Raw genomic sequence first — 12802 nt, forward strand, 5'->3', positions numbered from 1 at the left:
AACCTAGAATCAAACCATACAATTAGTAAAGTTGAAGTATTTTTTGGGTAAATCCAAATTGAGTTAAACTTTTTTTAATGAAAAAGAACAAGACTAAAATGATAATAATTTGAAAAATAAAGTACCAAAGAAACATTTGAAATAATTGGACTAATGTTAAGTCTTTCTCCTACAGTAACTTCTGTTTTGTCAAAGTCCATTTGACCTAAAAACGTACAGTAGCAGACCTTACTTTTAAGCTGGAAACCACTAACACAACCTGTAATCATGCCTTCTGACTTTAAATTTTGTGGAGGAGACCCACCAAGTGAAAGAGGGGTAGGAGTGAAAGTGTATTCAGTCTCCTGACTTTGAAAAAGAAAAATAAAAATAATTTAAGAATTCATTCAAAATCCTTCATTTAACTCCTCAACAATCAAAAAGATTTCTTTCACATTTTAAATTACGATATTTTCATTTTTATCATTAGAAGAGTATAGCCACTATCATGTGGTTGCTTTTTGGAAAATGTAAATGAGTTAATGAGGTATGAAATAAGAAAAAGAAAGGAAGAGAGATTAAAGTGGAGGTCCACCATATGAAGATGAAGATGGATTAGAGTAAAATTTAGCCTTTAAAATATATATTTGAATGTATGGGAGCCAAAAATCAAGCTATGAGCAAACGTATTTTTAGTGGTATTAAAATGTGTGAACAAGAATTATGAGTATATAAACAAATCTATTTTATGAGTGACTTTTAAATGGTTGATATCTAGAGACTGGAAGATACTGAAGATAAAGAGAGATTACAGTGGAGACTTACCATACGAAGATGAAGGTAAAGATGGATGGGAGTCAAATTTCATGTGGCTGTTCCTAAAAGATGCCCCTGTCTTTGGCAGATTAATTATCTACTAGCCACAACTTGACTCTTCATTTTCCATTGCAAATAAAAAAGGTGAGTGGTCATTTTCTACTGTCAAGTCAATTAAATTTCATGGAACTTTTATTTCATATTCTAAATGAATTGAGATGATAATCCATCATTTATCATAAACTTAGAAAAACCAATCAATATGTGTTTACTGTAAATATAATTCTTTTTTATTTTTTTAATTTTTGTAGAGTGCATCATGATGGATCGTAAGTGTTTCTTGTCAGGCCTCAACCTGATTTGTAAATTCACGGATTGTGTCTAAAATTTGTTGCAACAATCTGTTATAGTAGAAGTCCTCCTACACTACAAAATTGATTAGAATTAGATTCAAATTGAGTTTTGTTTGAATATGTATTGATTCAAACTTCCAGAAAATACTAATTAATTAATGAATATATTTTATAATGTAATCACAAAAAGAGACACAGGCCATGTTTTTCTGCCAAGAGTTTTCGATTCTTGTTTTGAAAATAATTTAACAAACAGTGTGTGGAATTGTAATTTGCTGTTGACTAGGTATGCAAGGAAGATATTGATTTTATTGGGTATTAATTTAAAGAGTACAATCAGTGTGATTCGACAGCTTCTTGGAAAATGCAAATGAGTTTACAAGGCATAAAATCAGAAAAAGCAGGAAAAATTTTGAACCTATGCAATATATTGAATTAGTGTCATGTGAAGACGAAGATGGTTGAGACTCAAAATTTCTCTCCAAAATCTACTTTAATTTAAAAATTTTAAATCCATGCCATATATTGAGGATCAAATTGAATTACATTTTGTTAATATAAATATAATTTTGATAGTGACTTCTCTCCAATAATTCTGATAATTGATAACATTCTCAACAACAATTTGATAATAAATTATTAACTGTAATGGAAACCAGCTCAGGTTTATTTGAGCAAATTATTATATTAAGCATGAATTATTAATTAATTAATTAATAATAAAGTTTAGCTTTTGCAAGAGAAGTTAATAAAGCTAATGCTACTTTAACTAATTTAATCTCACTTTCCACTGCATTGAATTATAAAATAATTAATTATCAAATTGAATCCAGCTCATGTTTATTTAAGCAAATTATCAATTCGATGAAAATTATTATCAAATGAAGATTTGAATTAAACTCTGATTAAACTATCAAATTCAAACTTTAATTTGAATTATATTCTAATCAAATTTAACACCAAATTTGAGTTAAATTAGATTAGTCTGAATCTGATGGTAAAAACAATACAAAACTCTAGGTTGAAATGAAACTTCTTGGCTTATTTGTGATGTACCATTTCATATCGTTGGTTATGCTAAAAATTGATGGAATCGACTTAAAATAATTAAAAAAAAAAGAACATAATTAAAATAATAATAATAATTTCAAAAAAAAGGACATAATTATAATTTTTAAAACAATTGGATTACAATGTAATAATCTAAAACCAGAAGGATGAAAAAAATTATATCTAAGTCTTTTTCCCACTTAAGTCTCTGAGCAATGTTTTGTCTAAGTCCATTTGAAAACTTGCTTCATAGCAACTCACTCTTTAGTTGGAAACTCACACCCAAACTTTGGGTTAAATGGAAATTTTCTCATCAATTTTCGTGTAAATTGGGAGTGGAATGAGTGAGTTTGTCGTGCCAAAATTAAAAATAATATGAATTTGATTTTGAATAAAAATAATATAGTTCAAATTTAATTTAAGTTTATAGTTTGAATTTTGTGTATTAAATTTCTTATTATGTGAATTTATGATATAATGACAAAACAACATTATTTTATATGATAATAAACAAAACAAAATTATTGTAATAATTGGTTAAAATCATTCAAATCAAATTAGGTAACATAGTTAAACTAAAACGAACCACCAACTCAGGCTACCCAACTTCCAAGTTGGATTGATCCGAATTCTACGGGTGCAAATGAGTTAATCAGTAATGAAATAGTGAAATTAAGAAAAGACAGAAAAAAGATATTACAATAGAAACTCACCACGTGAAGATTAAAATGGATGAGAGTAAAATTTAGTTTTCAAAATCTAAAAGGTGAAAAATAGGTTAAAGAATTCATTCAAAATCCTTCAACACGAAATTTCCTATGGTATTTAATTTTTTTTTTTTCATATTTTCAAATAAGATGCTTGAAAAGCTCGGTCACTATGGTAGTAGAAGTGTTCATAGACTACAAAAGTGATTATAATACGCTTTTTAAAAAATAAAATAATAAAAATTATATTGAGACATAATTATTCTAGAAAATATCATAAAACGCCCTAAATATTCTAAAATTTTTTATATACTCCCCTATTGCACCATCATTTTTTTTTCTAAACAAATATATCAATCCGTATCAATAATATGTATCATAAGATACTTATCATATGATATGTTTAGTATATCATATTAATTAGAGATATGTTTAGTGTATCATATTAATTCGATACACTTTATGATATATACAATTTTTTACCTGTATCGTATCGTATCATAAGATACTGATTACAATGGCTCAAAATGTAAGCCAAATTGGGCTAATTGTATTTTTTTAGTTTAGTTTGGTTTGATTTGAAACTTAAAATGGTTTAATTTGATTTAAAAAATTTTTAAATCATTTTTTCAGTTTAGTTTGAAAAAATTTTCAAACCATATCAAATTGCACCGCACACACCACTAGTAAGACGAGTTAGACATTTTCTAATGAAAAAAGTCCTATTTTTACCTCTTTAACAATCAAGAAACATATTTAATATATAATTAAGTACATGCACAATGTGTTATCATATAATTGAGTGTTTTTAAATTGAAAATAAAATAAAATTCAATCGTATAACTACATATTTTTTTATATATCCTATTATATATTTAAAAATACGTATACATAATATTACTTTTTATTCTTTTCATATTTTCATTTTTACCATTTGAAGAGTACAAAAATACCTTTGTTTTTGTTAGATTAATTATCAACAAAATAATGTTACGAATAAAAATAAATTATATAAATTTGTTCCTATAATTAGGTCACCCAATCCCACCACAATTTAAGAAAAACAAAAGTTGGTGCAATATTTTTAAGATAATTTTATTGATAAGAAACCTTTGAACTCTTAAATGACATCATTTATATGAGGAAGGAAAGGTTGTGTATTAAGGACTGCGCGATCAAGTTGTAGAATTTTTTGATTGATAAAATAATATTATTTTACCAAATAATAGGTAAAACTATTAATTTGAGTCAAATCAAACCAAACACCCCTTAACTCAAGTTCAATTTGGCTTCAAAACTGAACAAAATTTTTCGATTCAAATTTAGCTCAAATTCTAATTAAAGAAATTCGAACTGAACCGAGTCAAATCAAGTCAAGTTGACTTCTGGGACAAGCCAACCTCAAATTGAATCAAACTACACAATAGGTGGAAGTTGAGTTAGTTAGAGTTTTCGGTTTATGATATTTTTATGTTGTACATTTCATGTTGTCCACTTTACCAAGGCAAAAGAATGAAACTAAAATGATAATAATTTGAAAAGAAGGTACAATAATAATATTTGAAACAATTGGACTAACACATGCAAGTCTCTCTCCAGCCGAGGTTTTTTAACAAAGTCTCTTTGGACTAAAATAAAACCATACACACAAACTAGAATCAGGCATTAAGAAATTAAATTTTTCTAATAGATTTTCTCATAAATTAGGAGTTTTAATTTTATCTAATAAAATGATGCGGTTCTAGAAATAATAGACAAAAGCAAAGAATTGTAAATTTAAAAATTAATGTTGTGAAAATAATTTAATAGACAATTTTTGGAAAATATATTTTGAATTACTGATGATTCAACATGGAAGTAAGAAAAAGCAAGGAAGAAAATGAGTTAATCAGATATTAACTTAAAAAGTAGAGTCAATCTCATGCGATAGCTTCCTAGAAAATATAATTGAGTTTATGATGTATGAAATCCGAAAAAGTAAGGAGCAAGATTATAATGAAGTCTTAGCATGTGAAGATGAAGATAGCTGAGACTCAAATTTACTCTCCAAATTTAATTTAAAAATTCTAAACTTATGCAAGATATAGAATTACATTTTGTTAATATAAATATAATTTTGATAGTGACTTCTCGCCGATAATCCTAATAATTGATAACTTTCCTGACAATAGAATAATTCTATTGACTGAACTACTCATTACAATAGTCTGATAATAAATTATTAATGATAATGGAAACCAGCTCAGGTTTGCACGACTGTTATTATTATATTAAGCATGAATTATTAATTAATTAATTAATAATAAAGTTTAGCTCTTGCAAGAGCACTCAATAAAGGTGATGCTACTTCACCTACTTTAATCTTCATTTTCCACCACTTTGAATTGTAAAATAATTAATTAATGAGGTCTCTTTTTTCTTACTTTGATAAAGTATAATTCTGTTCACATGATGAGTTTCCACAATCAATCAATTAAAGTTAAATGACTTGAATTTGGTAGAACTTTCTTTCATAGATGAATGAATTGAGTTATAAGCAATTGATTCTTGTTCACCGTTAGTATTTGATTATTATTTATATTTTATGAAGAAAGTAGTTGGCATGTTGCTCTCAAAGTTTGCATTGTTGTTGAGATTAGGTTAAGCTGCAATTTCAACAAGATTAGTTAACCCAACACAATACGACAAGAAAAAAATCAAGTTAGAATTAAGTTTTTCTGACACGAAATTGATTTCGAGTCAATCCTACACGATTCGAAATTAAATCGGATAGTGTTGAAGTTCACATGAAAGTAATCCGATATGACATGAATTGACTTGAATGTTTTGAAGAAATGTTACTTCAATGAGATTTGTTAGGGATAAATTATTAGCAATGTTATGTATTTGCACTTTTAGTATACAATTTGAGTACGCAAGTTATATTTATCATGTGATTGGTTGTTACTTTATTTTTAATTCAAAATCAGTTACATGATAACACATCATGTGTACCCAAATTGTATAGGCCAAAAGACTTGTTCCCACCCAAGCTATAGTGAAATCCCAAAGTCCCACCCTCCAACTTCCAAAAATCTAAATACCCATTCATGAATCAATTTCTATCAAAATTTTCAGTTATAATTAAGGGTAAAATTATTATTTTAAAAATAATATTGAAAAATATATATAATTCATTATACTTTCCCTACAAATTTTAAAAACTAACAACTTCATCTCAACCTAAAGTTTTCTAACTTTGAAAAGTCTCATTTTCCCCTCAAAACTTAGGATTTCCATCTTTTTCCAACTTTAGTTGCCTCTCAAAACTTTTAAAAATAGCATTTCACCCCCTTTTGAAAGCAACCTCCAACATCCTCCTTGGTCAGTATCCTCTTTGACATCCTCTCCAACATCCTGCTTCCCCTAAGTCAACGGGAAATAGTGGTGACCATCGTTTCCTATCAGCTCAAGCGAAGAAGGAGGTTGGAAAGGACAACGAAAAGGATGCCAAAAACCAAAGTTCAAGAGGGGGTGAAATTGTTGTTCTTAAAAGTTCTAAGGGGTAGCTACAGTTGGAAAAAGATGGAAACCCTAGGTTTGGGGGGGGGGGGGAAATGTGACTTTTCAAAGTTACAAAACTTTAGACAAGGGTAAAGTTATTAGTTTTTAAAACTTGGAGGGAAAATACGATGAATTATATATATTTTTTGATATTATTTTTAAAATAACAATTTTACCTTTAACCTTAACTAAAAATCTTAACAAAAATTGGTTTATGTGTGGGTGTTTGGGTTTTTGAATATTTGAGAGTGAGACTTTAGGATTTCACTATACCTTGGGTGGGAGCAAGCCGTTAGCCAATTGTGTATAAAAAATATGTATGTATAGTTTTATTGTTAAATTATAGAAATATTAAAAGATAATATCAACAACAATTGAAAATTTTACAGATTGCATATAGTTGCATCTTTATATAATTGCAATTACTTATATTATTTTTTATTTTTATTTAAATATTTTATTTTATTATTAAGTAGTAAGAATGTGATTTAGTTAGTTAGATTATTAATGCATTTTAAAAGTCTTAGCATGCAATTTTTAAACTATTTGTAAATAAGATAAAAATATTATATTATGTGTTTTACTAATAGTTGGTTGGGACAATTTAGTTAATAAATTAAAACGATAAAAACACTTTAAAAAATGAAAACAATAGATAATTTTAGGTTAATTTGGGTCAGGACAGGTCAACTCAAATACCAAAAGGTTGGGTTAAGGTTAAAAAATTTTAATACAGTTCTAATTTATGTCCGGTTAGAGTTAAAAGTCTTTGACACAAAACTCAAATTGATACTATATGAATATAATACAATAACACGAATTGTCAGGCCTTGCAATGATGGATACCTAATTCACAAAATGAGAAAAATTTAATGTGTTTTTGTCGAGTTATAGGGATAGACACTTAAATAATCCCAAACCTTAAGAGTTATATCATTGTTGCTATCCCTTTAAATTAAAAGCAATGTTGTCTTCCCCCTAGTAGTACAATATATACTATTACAGTATAGTCTTAAATAGAATCCTAATTTTATGGAACAAAATCCTAATTAGATTCAATCAAAATTAGATCAAATAGGTATATATATAAAATTTAATACAACTAACAAATAAACAAAACAAATTGCATTTTATTTAATATAGTTGTATTTAATGGATAAACCGAATAATTTGAAGAGTTAGAGTTTTTTCATTTCCAGCCATTCTAGACATCAAGACCTCCTACAAGCAGTCTTAAAGCTGCCCACAACTCTAAGGTCTCCCAAATTTCGTTATTCTTTTTCCTTTTTGATAACCCTGATTGCCTTTTTTTAATAATAAAATCTAACCTATATGTTAAGTACAAGTGTCCCCGTACTCTTACAGTATCATAGATGCTATTATATTGATTTCATTTCTTCAACCAGCATCAGAAAACTTTGAACGCTTAAATGGCATCATTTGGATGTGGAAGGAAACTAATACTAACTTTACCTACTTTAATTTTCATTTTCCACCACAATGAGTAATAAAATAATAATTTATGAATTCAATGGTCTACTCTTTCTTTAATTATATTAATTAATTTGGTTAGTGGGTGAGTTCCATTATCAATTAATTGAATTTGCTGAACATTCATAGATAATTGAATTGAATTCATGCTTTGTCATTATAATTACTTTAGGTAAATTTCATTTTGATATATAACATCTCATATCACTTAAGAATAATAAAATAAAAGTGATTGAATAGCTTGAGCTTTTATTGGAAACCTCAAAGTCAAAATTATGACATATTGTATATTCAAAGTAGATTATAAATAGACAATGAACTAAACTATTTATATCAAACCTTAGAGTTATATGATTGTAGCTATCTGTTTAAATTAAATGCAACCTTGTCCTCACCCTAAAGATCTGGCTCCACGTTTCTTATGTCTATATATAATGCTAGAGATCGATTTAGCCAAGTTCTAACTCAAGTTTAAAGATTTTATATTGTCAAGCTTGAGCTTAATTTGGAGGTGTTTGTCTCATCAAGTTTGCAACCCTAAAAAGTTTCATTTGAATCGATTAAAATGATATTGTTTTACTCAATATTATTAAAATGATATTGTTTTAATGGATTTTGGCTCAACTATAATTTCAAACCAAACTCAATTTAAATTCAATTTAAAAATTGTAACCAAACTTGAACTATTTTGAAAAGAGTTTGTCGAGCCTAACTCAAGCAACTTAAATCCAGCCTATATAATGGGTCAAATGGAAACCAATTCAAGTTTGCTTGTTTGATGCATCTAATGGCCACCATGTGAAGAGCATTATATATATAATATTTGAACTTTGTTCCTTACCCATACGGATAATTATGCAGATCAAGTGAATGCCACCATTAAAATTTGAAATGGCTTTATTTAATTTGGAATATGGCTTTCTACGCATTGATAATTGAGTCTTTCACTGAGAAAGCGATAATATTACATAACCAAGAGTCTATGCAATGTCTTTTGCACAAAATAGTGTGACAGTATTCTTAGAAGAGTAAAGTCGTGTATATATTTTGAATACACAAAATGAGTATATTAGGGAATATCTAGGCTACACATCTTAACTCTTGGGTCGCACTATACCCTACTCAGTCAATAAAAAATCACTCCTCGGATTTTTATTTGACATAATTATAACTTTACTGAGTGAAAGCATCATCATCTAAAAGCTATATACGAAACTATATACTAAGCTGATCGGACTAGATTAGATATAGAGTTTCGACACCTTGGCCATGTGAGCTCACTCTCTGTATTCCACTACACCTAAACTTATACTTAACTGGACTCTATTGCGAGTGAGTACCTTATTGTGGGTACGATGTTCTACTGTGTACGTGCCTTTGTTATGAAGCTTAAGCACAATCACAAGCTTGGCTATTAGATAGTGGTTGCACAAACCATATGGTAGTTGATGAGAGCTTTTTCATCAATTTGAAGAGAAGCCATGTCTTTAGACTAAAAGTGGGAAATAGAGAGTTTGTTCAAGTGAAAGGCATAGGCACTATTGCAATAAACACTCCATTAGGTATTAAAACCATTCATGATGTTCTTTTTGTACCTGATATTGCACAAAATCTATTGAATATAGGACAAACGCCTAAGAATAATTACTCTCTACAATTTAAAAATAGAGTGTGTAGTGTATGATCCAAATGGAGTGGAAGTGATGATTGTGGAGATGAAACAGAAAAGCTTTCCACTTGACTTGAATGCAACAAACACATAAGCTCTCACTAGCTCAATTGACGAAACTATGTTGTGGCACAAAAGGATAGGGCATTATCATAATGCTAAACTTAGTCACTTACATAAAAGAGATATGGTTAATGATATACTTGATATGAATGAAATTGTACACATTGATAATTGAGTCTTTCATTGAGAATGCAATAATATTACAATAACAAAAAGTCTATGCAATGTCTTTAGCACAAAATAGTATGACAATATTCTTAGAAGAGTAATGTTTTATATATATATATATATTGAGCACACAAAATGAGTATATTAAGAAAGGTCTAGACAACACATCTTAACTCCCGGATCGCACTATACCCCACTTGGTCACTAAGAAATCACTCATTGGATTTCTATCTAGCGTGATCATAACTTTACTCAGTGTAAGCATCATCATTTACAAGCATAATTCATTACACAAAAGGTCAAAAGACCAAAATGTCTTTGGGTATATTTGTGGGTGCTACATCTAACATGTATGTGTCACGAGCTCTCAATCATCTTGGCTTGTATAGCTTTCACCCAACTCATATCTCGTGCCTCCTCAAATCCTCATCTATTAGGCACCCAAGAGTACTATTGCGTACTCGAGATCTCTTTACTAACTCAGAATGACCCATAGATCTTAGCCTATTTTTTTTTTCTCTTTCTTTTCTTATATCCTATATACACAGGCATGTGTTTCCTAATACATTGGGAGGTGTATCCCCCTTTGCTCATACATGGTTATCATCCTCGTTGCCTCTCCGCGTGTAACAATTTTCCACATACACAGGGGTGTGTCTTTCTAACACGGGCGTGTGCCCTTCAAATATTTAATGCACTTTCTTTTTATATACTTATCTTGATTACATTATTTATTAAGGGTATTCTAGTGATTTCACCGTACACACAATCGCGCTAAAACTATACACAGGTAATCTATATGTCCTAGTTGACTGATCATTGGTCAATGGCATCCAATGGTCATCGAAACGCCAATAACCTCAACCTAAAATCTGAAATTCACTTATATGGGTGTGTATCTCATACCATACGGCTGTGTATTGAACTTAGAAAGTAGATTGAGAAGACCTTAATTTGATCCCTAAGCTATTTCTACGCATTTATTCACTGCCTAAACGTTTTTTAGTATTAAATAATGGTCAACACATTAGCATAATCCAATTCTTAACACAAATAAACATCCAAGTGATCATTAAGCACCAACTCTAGACATTATCAATTCAAACTATCATTATTACAATGAAAAAAGGCACACCAAGCCCTTCTTCTCAATATCATCGTACCATTCATCATTTATAGTATTTCAAGTGCACAAATTCACATGTCATTGATAATAATCTCATCGTCAGCATATTAATCAATCAAAAGCAACTCAGCTTGATATTATACAATCAACATAGTATCTCAATTCTAAACTTCACTTCATGGAATCATCTCAATATATTCTTGTGATCAAACCCATGACAAAGGGAGGCTCCCTCTAATAGTACAGGAACTGATATTAGACAAAGAAAGGGCATAAATCCTACTTACCTCTTAATCGAAAGTTGCTAGAATCAAGGTTGGTGAACAAGTCCCCTTCTATTTAACTTTCCTCTTGACTCGTTTCCAAAAAAAGTCGTCGGAAACTGTTGACGAAAAGGCCTGAATATTAGGGTCAACACTCCTATCTCTTTTTGATCAAAGGTGTGTGTTTCGATAGGGATTGAAATCCTTAAAATGCAACCTTTATGCTTTATTTAAACTGAATTTGCGTAACGTACGTCATACACGTGTGTGTCTCCAACATACACAGTCGTATATCACTCAAATTAAATTTCACACGAAAATCACCTTATCTCATGAACGTGGTAGTAACACTCGAGTGTAACCTTCCCATACCATAAAATGACTTCATGAATTTGTGAAAACTGCCATGATTTATCATTAACTGACAACATTGGTGGGACACAGCATCACTTTCAGTTAATTTCCCTTCCTTCGATCTTTGCTAAATTTCATCATGACCTTCACTCTGCTTGTGAAGAGTATGGGTCTCAGTTTGTATCTGGGAATGAGATGCAGTCATTTACCTCATTTCTAGCTGCTTTCAATTCATCTGCAATTCTCTGTACTCCATGTCAATCTCTTCAAGTGTTTCTATGTGTTCACTCACAAAGCTGCAATTGTAAATACAACAATTAATTTGACTTTGTAGATAGCCATTTCAGTGCTCATATTGACACAAAATATTGCTATATTTGTAACTAATCATGTACCTGAATGAAAATGTTAGAAGACTCATAACACTTTTGTTGGCCAAGCTCAATGAGAACTTCATCACTGTAGAACTTCAACCATTGTACCGGCCCTACTTGAATCTAAAAAACAAACGATGGGGAATGAAATGAAAATTCTAGGGGATTAACCAACCAACCATCGTATGCCTAACCTAATGATGAGGGTAAATATCAGAGATGAAGAAAGTTGGTTAGACAACAGTTCTGACAGTGCTCATAATTTAGTGCAGACAAGAAAGATGGATTTTAAAACTTATGAAATTGAGTTTTACAGTCAAACCTGGTATGTCAGAGTATGATCGTTGTCAACTCCTTGGCCTTTAAGGTTCCATAGGAACTAAAGAATATCATGACCACCTAAGGCTTTGAGAATTTCTCCAACTCCTTGTGAATCAAGTCAGCCATAGGCTTGATGTAACCTTCTCGATGATAACAGGACCACATGATAGAAATAGACATCCTTGATAGGTATGCATCTTCCCTGACATATTATTCTAACTCAGAAATGGTTTTATGACATACAAATTGATATACTATAGGCAAGAAATTAGAGAATAAATTAAAACAAATACAACACCTAAATATTCTCTTAAGAACACAGAGGCTTGACCCAATTGTAGAGATAGAGCACTGTAGATAAAATCTTCCACTGAAACAAAGTAAGTTTCATCTCGTTTAAGCTAGGAAGACCATCTCCTCTGTTGATGCAAGCAGCAGCCTTTTCTACTTTCTCGTGCATGATTTTTTCTTCTATATTCATGCATTTAAGTCATTTGAGCTTAGAAATATTGTAATAATAAGAAA

This window comes from Mangifera indica, chromosome 2 (genome assembly GCF_011075055.1).
Source record: "Mangifera indica cultivar Alphonso chromosome 2, CATAS_Mindica_2.1, whole genome shotgun sequence".
In the NCBI taxonomy this organism is placed as follows: domain Eukaryota; kingdom Viridiplantae; phylum Streptophyta; class Magnoliopsida; order Sapindales; family Anacardiaceae; genus Mangifera; species Mangifera indica.